Here is a 14,638-nt window from a genome sequence, read left to right as displayed (position 1 = left end):
AGCTACAATATATCGTTTTAGCCATTTTAGAACATGTCAAAATTTGACATTTTGCCATACTATAGCATGCGATTTTTGGCCAGTTTTTCAGCATGCTAAATAATGATGTTTTTGGACTTTTTTGGCCTTTGTTTCCACTTTATATATAATAAGGCCTCTCTACAAGCTACAATATATCGTTTTTAGCCATTTTTAGAACATGTCAAAATTTGACATTTTTGCCATACTATAGCATGCGATTTTTGGCCATTTTTTCAACATGCTAAATTATGACGTTTTTGGCCTTATTTGGCCTTTGTTTCCACTTTATATACAATAAGGCCTCTCTACAAGCTACAATATATCGTTTTTAGCCATTTTTAGAACATGTCAAAATTTGACATTTTTGCCATACTATAGCATGCGATTTTTGGCCATTTTTTCAACATGCTAAATAATTATGTTTTTGGCCTTTTTTGGCCTTTGTTTCCACTTTATATATAATAAGGCCTCTCTACAAGCTACAATCTGTCGTTTTTAGCCATTTTAGAACATGTCAAAATTTGACATTTTTGCCATACTATAGCATGCGATTTTTGGCCATTTTTCAACATGCTAAATAATGATGTTTTTGGACTTTTTGGCCTTTGTTTCCACTTTATATATAATAAGGCCTCTCTACAAGCTACAATATATCGTTTTTAGCCATTTTTAGAACATGTCAAAATTTGACATTTTTGCCATACTATAGCATGCGATTTTTGGCCATTTTTTCAACATGCTAAATAATGATGTTCTTGGACTTTTTTGGCCTTTGTTTCCACTTTATATATAATAACGCCTCTCTACAAGCTACAATCTGTCGTTTTTAGCCATTTTTAGAACATGTCAAAATTTGACATTTTTGCCATACTATAGCATGCGATTTTTGGCCATTTTTTCAACATGCTAAATAATGATGTTCTTGGACTTTTTTGGCCTTTGTTTCCACTTTATATATAATAAGGCCTCTCTACAAGCTACAATATATCGTTTTTAGCCATTTTTAGAACATGTCAAAATTTGACATTTTTGCCATACTATAGCATGCGATTTTTGGCCATTTTTTCAACATGCTAAATAATGATGTTTTTGGACTTTTTGGCCTTTGTTTCCACTTTATATATAATAAGGCCTCTCTACAAGCTACAATCTGTCGTTTTAGCCATTTTTAGAACATGTCAAAATTTGACATTTTGCCATACTATAGCATGCGATTTTTGGCCATTTTTCAACTTGCTAAATAATGATGTTTTTGGACTTTTTGACCTTTGTTTCCACTTTATATATAATAAGGCCTCTCTACAAGCTACAATCTGTCGTTTTTAGCCATTTTTAGAACATGTCAAAATTTGACATTTTTGCCATACTATAGCATGCGATTTTTGGCCATTTTTTCAACATGCTAAATAATGATGTTTTTGGACTTTTTTGGCCTTTGTTTCCACTTTATATATAATAACGCCTCTCTACAAGCTACAATCTGTCGTTTTTAGCCATTTTTAGAACATGTCAAAATTTGACATTTTTGCCATACTATAGCATGCGATTTTTGGCCATTTTTCAACATGCTAAATAATGATGTTTTTGGACTTTTTGGCCTTTGTTTCCACTTTATATATAATAAGGCCTCTCTACAAGCTACAATATATCGTTTTAGCCATTTTAGAACATGTCAAAATTTGACATTTTTGCCATACTATAGCATGCGATTTTTGGCCATTTTTCAACATGCTAAATTATGATGTTTTTGGCTTTTTTGGCCTTTGTTTCCACTTTATATATAATAAGGCCTCTCTACAAGCTACAATCTGTCGTTTTTAGCCATTTTTAGAACATGTCAAAATTTGACATTTTTGCCATACTATAGCATGCGATTTTTGGCCATTTTTTCAACATGCTAAATAAAGATGTTTTTGGCCTTTTTGGCCTTTGTTTCCACTTTATATATAATAACGTCTCTCTACAAGCTACATCTGTCGTTTTTAGCCATTTTTAGAACATGTCAAAATTTGACATTTTTGCCATACTATAGCATGCGATTTTTGGCCATTTTTTCAACATGCTAAATAATGATGTTTTTGGACTTTTTTGGCCTTTGTTTCCACTTTATATATAATAAGGCCTCTCTACAAGCTACAATATATCGTTTTTAGCCATTTTTAGAACATGTCAAAATTTGACATTTTTGCCATACTATAGCATGCGATTTTTGGCCATTTTTTCAACATGCTAAATAATGATGTTCTTGGACTTTTTGGCCTTTGTTTCCACTTTATATATAATAAGGCCTCTCTACAAGCTACAATCTGTCGTTTTTAGCCATTTTTAGAACATGTCAAAATTTGACATTTTGCCATACTATAGCATGCGATTTTGGCCATTTTTCAACATGCGAAATAAAGATGTTTTTGGACTTTTTTGGCCTTTGATTCCACTTTATATATAATAAGGCCTCTCTACAAGCTACAATATATCGTTTTTAGCCATTTTTAGAACATGTCAAAATTTGACAATTTTGCCATACTATAGCATGCGATTTTTGGCCATTTTTCAACATGCTAAATAATGATGTTTTTGGACTTTTTGGCCTTTGTTTCCACTTTATATATAATAAGGCCTCTCTACAAGCTACAATATATCGTTTTTAGCCATTTTAGAACATGTCAAAAATTGACATTTTTGCCATACTATAGCATGCGATTTTTGGCCATTTTTTCAACATGCTAAATAATGATGTTTTTGGACTTTTTTGGCCTTTGTTTCCACTTTATATATAATAAGGCCTCTCTACAAGCTACAATATATCGTTTTTAGCCATTTTTAGAACATGTCAAAATTTGACATTTTTGCCATACTATAGCATGCGATTTTTGGCCATTTTTTCAACATGCTAAATAATGATGTTTTTGGCCTTTTTTGCCTTTGTTTCCACTTTATATATAATAACGCCTCTCTACAAGCTACAATCTGTCGTTTTTAGCCATTTTTAGAACATGTCAAAATTTGACATTTTTGCCATACTATAGCATGCGATTTTTGGCCATTTTTTCAACATGCTAAATAATGATGTTTTTGGACTTTTTGGCCTTTGTTTCCACTTTATATATAATAAGGCCTCTCTACAAGCTACAATATATCGTTTTTAGCCATTTTTAGAACATGTCAAAATTTGACATTTTGCCATACTATAGCATGCGATTTTTGGCCATTTTTCAACATGCTAAATAATGATGTTTTTGGACTTTTTGGCCTTTGTTTCCACTTTATATATAATAAGGCCTCTCTACAAGCTACAATCTGTCGTTTTAGCCATTTTTAGAACATGTCAAAATTTGACATTTTGCCATACTATAGCATGCGATTTTTGGCCATTTTTTCAACATGCTAAATGACAATGTTTTGGGCCTTTTTTGGCCTTTGTTTCCACTTTATATATAATAAGGCCTCTCTACAAGCTACAATCTGTCGTTTTTAGCCATTTTTAGAACATGTCAAAATTTGACATTTTTGCCATACTATAGCATGCGATTTTTGGCCATTTTTTCAACATGCTAAATAATGATGCTCTTGGACTTTTTTGGCCTTTGTTTCCACTTTATATATAATAAGGCCTCTCTACAAGCTACAATATATCGTTTTTAGCCATTTTTAGAACATGTCAAAATTTGACATTTTTGCCATACTATAGCATGCGATTTTTGGCCATTTTTTTAACATGCTAAATAATGATGTTTTTGGACTTTTTGACCTTTGTTTCCACTTTATATATAATAAGGCCTCTCTACAAGCTACAATCTGTCGTTTTTAGCCATTTTTAGAACATGTCAAAATTTGACATTTTGCCATACTATAGCATGCGATTTTTGGCCATTTTTCAACATGCTAAATAATGATGTTTTTGGACTTTTTTGGCCTTTGTTTCCACTTTATATATAATAAGGCCTCTCTACAAGCTACAATCTGTCGTTTTAGCCATTTTTAGAACATGTCAAAATTTGACATTTTTGCCATACTATAGCATGCGATTTTTGGCCATTTTTTCAACATGCTAAATAAAGATGTTTTTGGCCTTTTTGGCCTTTGTTTCCACTTTATATATAATAAGGCCTCTCTACAAGCTACAATATGTCGTTTTTAGCCATTTTTAGAACATGTCAAAATTTGACATTTTTGCCATACTATAGCATGCGATTTTTGGCCATTTTTTCAACATGCTAAATAATGATGTTTTGGTCCTTTTTGGCCTTTGTTTCCACTTTATATATAATAAGGCCTCTCTACAAGCTACAATCTGTCGTTTTTAGCCATTTTAGAACATGTCAAAATTTGACATTTTTGCCATACAATAGCATGCGATTTTTGGCCATTTTTTCAACATGCTAAATAATGACGTTTTTGGACTTTTTTGGCCTTTGTTTCCACTTTATATATAATAAGGCCTCTCTACAAGCTACAATCTGTCGTTTTAGCCATTTTTAGAACATGTCAAAATTTGACATTTTGCCATACTATAGCATGCGATTTTGGCCATTTTTCAACATGCTAAATAATGATGTTTTTGGACTTTTTGACCTTTGTTTCCACTTTATATATAATAACGCCTCTCTACAAGCTACAATATATCGTTTTTAGCCATTTTTAGAACATGTCAAAATTTGACATTTTTGCCATACTATAGCATGCGATTTTTGGCCATTTTTTCAACATGCTAAATAATGATGTTTTTGGACTTTTTTGGCCTTTGTTTCCACTTTATATATAATAAGGCCTCTCTACAAGCTACAATCTGTCGTTTTTAGCCATTTTTAGAACATGTCAAAATTTGACATTTTTGCCATACTATAGCATGCGATTTTTGGCCATTTTTTCAACATGCTAAATAATGATGTTTTTGGACTTTTTTGGCCTTTGTTTCCACTTTATATATAATAAGGCCTCTCTACAAGCTACAATCTGTCGTTTTAGCCATTTTTAGAACATGTCAAAATTTGACATTTTGCCATACTATAGCATGCGATTTTTGGCCATTTTTCAACATGCTAAATAATGATGTTTTTGGACTTTTTGGCCTTTGTTTCCACTTTATATATAATAAGGCCTCTCTACAAGCTACAATATATCGTTTTAGCCATTTTTAGAACATGTCAAAATTTGACATTTTTGCCATACTATAGCATGCGATTTTTGGCCATTTTTTCAACATGCTAAATGACAATGTTTTTGGCCTTTTTTGGCCTTTATTTCCACTTTATATATAATAACGCCTCTCTACAAGCTACAATATATCGTTTTTAGCCATTTTTAGAACATGTCAAAATTTGACATTTTTGCCATACTATAGCATGCGATTTTTGGCCATTTTTTCAACATGCTAAATAATGATGTTTTTGGACTTTTTTGGCCTTTGTTTCTACTTTATATATAATAACGCCTCTCTACAAACTACAATCTGTGGTTTTTAGCCATTATTAGAACATGTCAAAATTTGACATTTTTGCCATACTATAGCATGCGATTTTTGGCCATTTTTTCAACATGCTAAATAATGATGTTTTTGGACTTTTTGGCCTTTGTTTCCACTTTATATATAATAAGGCCTCTCTACAAGCTACAATCTGTCGTTTTTAGCCATTTTTAGAACATGTCAAAATTTGACATTTTGCCATACTATAGCATGCGATTTTTGGCCATTTTTTCAACATGCTAAATAATGATGTTTTTGGACTTTTTGGCCTTTGTTTCCACTTTATATATAATAAGGCCTCTCTACAAGCTACAATCTGTCGTTTTAGCCATTTTTAGAACATGTCAAAATTTGACATTTTGCCATACTATAGCATGCGATTTTTGGCCATTTTTTCAACATGCTAAATTATGACATTTTTGGACTTTTTTGGCCTTTGTTTCCACTTTATATATAATAAGGCCTCTCTACAAGCTACAATCTGTTGTTTTTAGCCATTTTTAGAACATGTCAAAATTTGACATTTTTGCCATACTATAGCATGCGATTTTTGGCCATTTTTTCAACATGCTAAATAATGATGTTCTTGGACTTTTTTGGCCTTTGTTTCCACTTTATATATAATAAGGCCTCTCTACAAGCTACAATATATCGTTTTTAGCCATTTTTAGAACATGTCAAAATTTGACATTTTTGCCATACTATAGCATGCGATTTTTGGCCATTTTTTCAACATGCTAAATAATGATGTTTTTGGACTTTTTTGGCCTTTGTTTCCAATTTATATATAATAAGGCCTCTCTACAAGCTACAATATGTCGTGTTTAGCCATTTTTAGAACATGTCAAAATTTGACATTTTTGCCATACTATAGCATGCGATTTTTGGCCATTTTTTCAACATGCTAAATTATGACGTTTTTGGCCTTTTTTGGCCTTTGTTTCCACTTTATATATAATAAGGCCTCTCTACAAGCTACAATCTGTCGTTTTTAGCCATTTTTAGAACATGTCAAAATTTGACATTTTTGCCATACTATAGCATGCGATTTTTGGCCATTTTTTCAACATGCTAAATAATGATGTTTTTGGACTTTTTTGGCCTTTGTTTCCACTTTATATATAATAAGGCCTCTCTACAAGCTACAATATATCGTTTTTAGCCATTTTTAGAACATGTCAAAATTTGACATTTTGCCATACTATAGCATGCGATTTTTGGCCATTTTTCAACATGCTAAATAATGATGTTTTGGACTTTTTTGGCCTTTGTTTCCACTTTATATATAATAACGCCTCTCTACAAGCTACAATCTGTCGTTTTTAGCCATTTTTAGAACATGTCAAAATTTGACATTTTTGCCATACTATAGCATGCGATTTTTGGCCATTTTTTCAACATGCGAAATAAAGATGTTTTTGGACTTTTTTGGCCTTTGATTCCACTTTATATATAATAAGGCCTCTCTACAAGCTACAATATATCGTTTTTAGCCATTTTTAGAACATGTCAAAATTTGACATTTTTGCCATACTATAGCATGCGATTTTTGGCCATTTTTTCAACATGCTAAATAATGATGTTTTTGGACTTTTTTGGCCTTTGTTTCCACTTTATATATAATAAGGCCTCTCTACAAGCTACAATATATCGTTTTTAGCCATTTTTAGAACATGTCAAAATTTGACATTTTTGCCATACTATAGCATGCGATTTTTGGCCATTTTTTCAACATGCTAAATAATGATGTTTTTGGACTTTTTTGGCCTTTGTTTCCACTTTATATATAATAAGGCCTCTCTACAAGCTACAATCTGTCGTTTTTAGCCATTATTAGAACATGTCAAAATTTGACATTTTTCCCATACTATAGCATGCGATTTTTGGCCATTTTTTCAACATGCTAAATAATGATGTTTTTGGACTTTTTTGACCTTTGTTTCCACTTTATATATAATAAGGCCTCTCTACAAGCTACAATCTGTCGTTTTTAGCCATTTTTAGAACATGTCAAAATTTGACATTTTTGCCATACTATAGCATGCGATTTTTGGCCATTTTTTCAACATGCTAAATAATGATGTTTTTGGACTTTTTTGACCTTTGTTTCCACTTTATATATAATAAGGCCTCTCTACAAGCTACAATCTGTCGTTTTTAGCCATTTTTAGAACATGTCAAAATTTGACATTTTTGCCATACTATAGCATGCGATTTTTGGCCATTTTTTCAACATGCTAAATGACAATGTTTTGGGCCTTTTTTGGCCTTTGTTTCCACTTTATATATAATAAGGCCTCTCTACAAGCTACAATATATTGGTTTTAGCCATTTTTAGAACATGTCAAAATTTGACATTTTTGCCATACTATAGCATGCGATTTTTGGCCATTTTTTCAACATGCTAAATAAAGATGTTTTTGGCCTTTTTGGCCTTTTTTTCCCTTTTAATATAATAAGGCCTCTCTACAAGCTACAATATATCGTTTTTAGCCATTTTTAGAACATGTCAAAATTTGACATTTTTGCCATACTATAGCATGCGATTTTTGGCCATTTTTTCAACATGCTAAATAATGATGTTTTTGGACTTTTTTGGCCTTTGTTTCCACTTTATATATAATAAGGCCTCTCTACAAGCTACAATCTGTCGTTTTTAGCCATTTTTAGAACATGTCAAAATTTGACATTTTTGCCATACTATAGCATGCGATTTTTGGCCATTTTTTCAACATGCTAAATAAAGATGTTTTTGGCCTTTTTGGCCTTTGTTTCCACTTTATATATAATAACGCCTCTCTACAAGCTACAATCTGTCGTTTTTAGCCATTTTTAGAACATGTCAAAATTTGACATTTTTGCCATACTATAGCATGCGATTTTTGGCCATTTTTTCAACATGCTAAATAATGATGTTTTTGGACTTTTTTGGCCTTTGTTTCCACTTTATATATAATAAGGCCTCTCTACAAGCTACAATATATCGTTTTTAGCCATTTTTAGAACATGTCAAAATTTGACATTTTTGCCATACTATAGCATGCGATTTTTGGCCATTTTTTCAACATGCTAAATGACAATGTTTTGGCTTTTTTTGCCTTTGTTTCTACTTTATATATTATAAGGCCGCTCTACAAGCTACAATCTGTCGTTTTAGCCATTTTAGAACATGTCAAAATTTGACATTTTTGCCATACTATAGCATGCGATTTTTGGCCATTTTTTCAACATGCTAAATTATGACGTTTTTGGCCTTTTTTGGCCTTTGTTTCCACTTTATATATAATAACGCCTCTCTACAAGCTACAATCTGTCGTTTTTAGCCATTTTTAGAACATGTCAAAATTTGACATTTTTGCCATACTATAGCATGCGATTTTTGGCCATTTTTCAACATGCTAAATTATGACATTTTTTGGACTTTTTTGGCCTTTGTTTCCACTTTATATATAATAAGGCCTCTCTACAAGCTACAATATATCGTTTTTAGCCATTTTTAGAACATGTCAAAATTTGACATTTTTGCCATACTATAGCATGCGATTTTTGGCCATTTTTTCAACATGCTAAATGACAATGTTTTGGCCTTTTTTGGCCTTTGTTTCCACTTTATATATAATAACGCCTCTCTACAAGCTACAATCTGTCGTTTTTAGCCATTTTGAGAACATGTCAAAATTTGACATTTATGCCATACTATAGCATGCGATTTTTGGCCATTTTTTCAACATGCTAAATTATGACGTTTTTGGCCTTTTTTGGCCTTTGTTTCCACTTTATATATAATAACGCCTCTCTACAAGCTACAATCTGTCGTTTTTAGCCATTTTTAGAACATGTCAAAATTTGACATTTTTGCCATACTATAGCATGCAATTTTTGGCCATTTTTTCAACATGCTAAATTAAGATGTTTTTGGACTTTTTTGGCCTTTGTTTCCACTTTATATATAATAAGGCCTCTCTACAAGCTACAATATATTGTTTTTAGCCATTTTTAGAACATGTCAAAATTTGACATTTTTGCCATACTATAGCATGCGATTTTTGGCCATTTTTTCAACATGCTAAATAATGATGTTTTTGGCCTTTTTGGCCTTTGTTTCCACTTTGCATGTAAGAAGGCCTCTCTACAAGCTACAATCTGTCATTTTTTGGCCATTTTTACAACATGTCAAAATTTGACATTTTTGCCATACTATAGCATGCAACTTTTGGCCATTTTTTCAACATGCTAAATTATGACATTTTTGGCCTTTTTTTGGCCTTTGTTTCCACTTTATACATGATGACGCGCCTCTACAAGCTGTAATATGAGGTTTTTTAGCCACTTTTGGGACATGTCAAAATTTGAAATTTTTGCCATACTATAGTATTGAGATTTTTGGCCATTTCCTTGCGTGCTAAATTATGATGTGTTTGGCCTTTTTTGGCCTGTGTTTCCACTTTGTATACTATGACATGTCTCTATAAGCTATAATTCTTCCTTTTCAGCCATTTTTGGGACATTTCAAAATTAGACATTTTTGCCATACTATAGTATGCAACTTTTGGCCATTTTTTCAACATGCTAAATTATGACATTTTTGGCCTTTTTTGGCCTTTCTTTCCATGTTGTGTACAAGCTATATGTCATTTTTAGCCATTTTTTGGGAGATGTCAAAATTTGACACTTCCGCCATACTATGCGATTTTTGGCCATTTTTTTAACATGTTAAATTATGACATTTTCGACCTTTTTTGGCTTTTCTTTCCACTTTGTATAATATGACACCTGTCTACAGGGTAAAACTAGTAGTTTTCATCCATTTTTGGAACATATCAAAATCTGAGTTCTTACGCCGTGCTATACTATGAGATTTTTGGCCGTTTTTTTGCATGCTATTGTTGCACACTCGGACAGAAAGAGGTTCCAAGCGTGCATGAGTTTTAACAAATTTCTTTAATGTGTCTTCTCTCTTCAGTTACAAGTGCAAAAAACACAGACACATTCACCTCACGTATGCGCGCCTCTATGTCGTTTCACCAAAAGGACCCTTTTAGCTGTTGCCTGTGCCTGTCTGAACTTTGCTCATTTCTACCAATAACCATCAAAGTAGAGAATTAAAGCTGTAGCCTCATATTCACAGTTGTTTCGGTATTCTGAAGTGATTGCTGCACATGAACATACATGTCAACATTAAAGTTTAAATATAACAGTATAATAAAATAATATTAAAATGAAAATAGGGGGGTGTCTATTGTTCTGCCTAGCATCACTGTGGGTCCCACACTCTCCCCTCCAACATAAATGTTGTCTTGACATTATGCAGTTCCCCGAGTCCTCATGTTTTCAACTGAGTTATAACAGCAGGTTACACAGGAGACAGTCTTTAGAGATACTTCCTGTACAGCAACAGTCTTTAACATGACACATACACACTTGTGTCAGCAACAGACCTTACTGGCCAGGTGATATCTGAAATGCTACTCCACCACTCATGCGGGTTATGTATCTCTGACTGGAAGGTTTTGACCTCAATTAACAAATTACACAGACAAAACTGTACTACTGTATGCCATATTCACATATATTCCAGTGTCCTATGTAACAGTGGTCTGGCCCCTGGTACTCCATCTTTGAACTCAAATTAACCGAAATTAACTGAAATACTTGACTGCGTGAATTATTGACTTTTACTCTTAACACACTTTCATGAACTTGCCTTTCCAATAAACTGATACCCCATCAAACTCTGTGACTATGAACTTGTCTCTCACTTTTTTAGTTGTGACCATTACATATGTCAGCATGAGACTGATGGCTGACCTAAAGTGTCATATGAGAGTGTCTTAGGTGGATTTCTTTGTTGAAAAGGATACTTTCTTGAGGAAGACTGCAGCACCAGAGCCCCCTCGTCTGCTTCATCAGATGCTGAAGCCTGCTCAGTGTTGCTCCCCTTTGCTTCATCAGATGAGGTGTTTTGTTACGCTCCTGCTGATTGTCCCCCATCCACCTCAGCATTCATCCTTGATTCATCGCCACCATCTGGACATGGCTCGTTCTCACCACCTTGGTCCACCTCTCCTTCAGCTGCTCGTGGTTGTAACTCTTCGGCTTCTGCCCTCAGCTGGCTTCTGACCTTGTCAAACGGCTTTGTTTGTCGTGTGGTGATGAACCTCCGGGTACTTTCATCCTCAGAGCTTTTGTCAGGGTCTCTCTCTGCGTTTAGTCTGCTGTTTCCTCTTCTTGTCTGTGTTTGACTTTCTCTTTTCTGGTTTCTTGTCCTATAGATTCTCTCCGTCCACAGGCAGGAAGTTGCAGGGCAGTAATAAGTTACGGTGGAGGACTCTGGTCTTTTATGGGCCCCTCTCTGGACCGTACCGTATAGACAGTACTGTCTTTGTGTTTTCTCTCAGTTACCTCGTGGACTTCCTCCTCCCAATAAGACCTTAGTTTCCCAGATCCTCCTCTGTCCATGAAGTTTTTCACCAACACTCTACGCCCTGGCTGTAGTTCCACACCATAAGTCTTGCGGTGATAATGCTTCTTTGCTCGATTTTGCTCCCTCTGAGCGGTCTTGGATGCCAAACTGTATGCCTCCTGCATCCTTCTCCTCCACTTGCAGGCATATTCACTGTGAGAAGGGCTTTGGTCACATAATGTCTACAGGCAGCCGGGGGTTTCAACCATAGAGGAGGTAGTATGGAGCATATCCTGTTGCCTCATTGCATGTGCAGTTATACGCATGCACATCTTTGGCCAATGAGCTCTTCCAGTCTGACTAAGCTTTGTCTGTCAGGCACATGAGCATGGAAAGGAACAGTCGATTAAATCTTTCCGCCCGGGCATTTCCAGCTGGGTGGTAAGGTGTTGTGCAGGACTCTTCAAGCTTGGAAAACAGCTTATTCTCAAACTACTTGCCTTGATGATGATGCAGCCTGGCTGGAAATCCAAACTTGAGAACAAAGTCACCAAAGATCTTCTCTGCTGCAGACTTTGCTGACTTGTTGGTGCATGCGTACGCTTGCGCAAAGCGTGTAAAAAGGTCAAGAACAACCAGGATATACTCATATCCCCCTTTAAAGCTTTCCAGATGCAGGTAGTCTATTGAGACAACTTCAAACGGATAGATGGACACAATATTAACCAGTGGTGCTCTTGTGGGTTTATTTGGGCGTTTCCTTTTCAGGCAGCTATACACCTTAGTAGGCAACATACTTTGTGGGGCTGAAGCTTGGCTTGAAAATCCAGTGTTCTCATTCATTCCCCTTGCTCCATTAACCTCATCATGCAGCTGCAGCTGTTAGGTTTCTCCCACTAAATCCATTTCTTCAGCTTGTTTCTAGCTCAATTGTGTTGTGTTTTCTGTATTCCCCACTTTATCACTGTTTCCTATCTTTTCTGTAATTTGCTCCACTGTTTTTAGCATTTGCTTTAGATAAGAAATTGCAACATCATGATCTTCATCATTAATCACACTGTCCATAGATTCAGTTATTTGTCTGGTTAACGCTCGTCTTGTCATGACATTTCAACTTGGTATGTTCCCCTCTACACACACATCTTTGAATTGGTCCAGCTGCAAAAGCCATAGTTCCCACCAACTCCTCCACATCCACTGTGTGTGTATGTGGCCGCGCCCAAGGAGCCGCGCGTTCCTCCGTCCGTCACACTCGTCACGGCGTTAATCATCCCGGCTGTGCCTCCAATACTTTTTGCACACTCGGACAGAAAGAGGTTTCAAGGGTGCATGAGCTTTAACAAGTTTCTTTGATGTGTCTTCTCTCTCCAGGCACAGGTGCAAAAAACACAGACACGTTCACCTCACGGCACACTTCCTCCTCGATCCATACACTCTTGCGTATGCGCGCCTCTACGTTGTATGGTCTCACCCCCAAAAGGACCCTCTTAGCTGTCATCTGTGCCTGTCTAAACTTTACTCATTTCTACCATCAACCATCACAGTAGAGAATTAAAGCTATAGCTTCATATTCACATCTGTTTCAGTAAACTGAAGTGATTGCTGCACATGGACATACATGTCAACATGTATACAAAACAACAGTGATATAATAAAATAATATTAAATGAAAATAGGGGGGTGTCCATTTTTCTGCCTACCATCACTGTGGTTCCCACACTATATTGTGATGTTTTTGCCTTTTTTGGCTCTTTTTGTGCTATGCTATGACGCCTCTCTACGAGGTATTATAAGTTGTTTTCATTCATTTTTGGGAGATGTCAAAATTTGAGATTTTTTTGCATTACTCTACTATTAGGTTTTTGGCCATTTTTCCAACTTGTTATATTATGACATTTTTGGCCTTTTTTGGCTCATTTTTCGACCTGCTATACTATGATACCTCTCTACAAGGTATAATAAGTGGTTTTCATCCATTCTGAAACCATGTCAAAATTTGAGATTTTTTGCCATACTATACTATGTGGTTTTGGCCATTTTTCCAACTTGTTATATTATGATGTATTTGGCATTTTTTTATGGCTCTTTTTTCAACATGCTATGCTGTGACGTTTCTCTGCAAGGTATAACAAGTGGTTTTCACATTTTGGACAATACACTATAGTATGACTTGTTCTCACATTTTCGACAACATACTGTAGTGTGATGTTTTTATCATATTTTGGACGACATACTATGATATTACTTTTTTGTAATATTTTGGCAAACATACTATAGTATGACTGTTTTATCAAATTTTAGACAACATACTATAGTATGACTTTTTTGGTCATATTTTCAACAACATACTAAAGCATGACTTTTTTTTAACAAATTTTAGACAACATACAATAGTATGACTTTTTCGTCATATTTTCTACAACATACTATATTATTAATTTTTTGTCCAATTTTCGACTACATACCTTAGTGGATTTTTTTTTGTCAGATTTTGGACGACATACCATAGTATGACTTTTTTTGTCAGATTTTGGACAACATACTATAGTCTCAATTTTTATCACATCTTCAACAACATACAATAGTATTACTTTTTTTGTCATGTTTTCGACAACATACTATAATATAATTTTTTTTCCCAAATTATGGACAACATACTATTGTATGACTGTTTTGTCAGATGTTAGACGACATACTATAGTACGGCTTATATTGTCATTGTTTTGTCATATTATACCATTATGGGTTTT

Source organism: Plectropomus leopardus, chromosome 7, assembly GCF_026936395.1.
Source record: "Plectropomus leopardus strain MGB_pleo_1.0 chromosome 7, ASM2693639v1, whole genome shotgun sequence".
In the NCBI taxonomy this organism is placed as follows: Eukaryota; Metazoa; Chordata; class Actinopteri; order Perciformes; family Serranidae; genus Plectropomus; species Plectropomus leopardus.
This window is presented reverse-complemented; position numbering follows the sequence as displayed.